Below are 1,322 nucleotides of genomic sequence, written 5' to 3'. Positions count from 1 at the left end.
CATTAGGGCTGTTTCCAGCTTCTTGCTGTTGTGAACATAATTTTGTATGATAAACATTGGAGAGCATACATTTGTCTGTTGGTGTTGTGCCTCTTACTCCTTTGGGGTATATGCACAGTGCAGATACTGCTGGGTGGTTTCTGGTTTCTAGTCCCAGCTGTTTTAAGTAGTATATCATATTGCTTTACACAACAGCTGTGCACATGTACAAACTCACAGCAGTGTATAAGAGTTTCAGTGTCTCCATGACCTGCCCAGCATTTGCTGGTTTCTGTGTAAGTGGGCTATTGTTGTGAGTGTAAGTTGATTTATCTCATTGTTGTTTTAATCTGCACTTCCCACATGGCTGGTGATTGTTAACACAATTTTTCCTGTGCTTGTAGGCCATTTGATTGTCATTTTTGGTGAAATGTATGTTTATGCATTCTGCTTTTTAATGGGATTATTTCTTTTATTGATTCTTCTTTTAATGAATATATTCCACAACCTGCTTTTGTTAACAAGATTTATTGTCATGTAGTTTGCACATCATACAATTTAACCATTTGATCATATTAATAAGATTTGTATAATTATCATCAAAATTTAAGAACATTTTCTTCTTTCTTGTTCTAATTGTTTTCTCCCCATTCCTCTTGACGCCACCTCCCCTGATGTTTTCCTAGGTAATTATTATTAATACAGTTACTGTCTCTATAGGTTTACCTATCCTGGATTTCATAAACAGAAAGTCATACAAAAAACAAACAAGAAACTAACCAAGAGGAAACAACAAAACAGAGAAAGACCTCCATAGAAAAGAGTACAGAAAATATAAAAAACTGAAACATTTATAGAATTCATCAAAATGAAAATCAATTGATAACCTTCAACACATGGTTTTGAAGAATTTTCAGAAAGAGGGAAAGTCTAATGTTAAACAGGCCCAAAGTGATTATAAAATCTCAATGCTGTGCTCTAAAACATGCTTGGATTATATATCACTGCTATGTAAGTAACCCACTGATCTACCGTACCGAAACAAAGGCCATCACATCCATACCAACTCTCGGTGACTTTATAGGACAGAGAACTGTCCCTGTGGTTTCCGTGGGCTGTTTCACTAGGGGAGCAGACAGCCTCATCTTTGTCCTTTGGAGTGGCTGGTGTTCCCACGTTCAAATCCACTGGCGCCCGCCAGATCCCAGTCACAGCCACCCTATCCATGCAGCACTTCCTGGTGGGGTGGGGGTGGGGGCTAACCTCCTGGACTGCTCTTCAATCTAAGATGAGGCTGTCTGCTCCCTGTAAGACTGACAGGGCCACACGCATAATATAGGGTG

Source organism: Echinops telfairi, unplaced genomic scaffold, assembly GCF_000313985.2.
Source record: "Echinops telfairi isolate 266 unplaced genomic scaffold, ASM31398v2 ScPeMD7_20;HRSCAF=75, whole genome shotgun sequence".
NCBI classification, from domain to species: Eukaryota; Metazoa; Chordata; class Mammalia; order Afrosoricida; family Tenrecidae; genus Echinops; species Echinops telfairi.
This window is presented reverse-complemented; position numbering follows the sequence as displayed.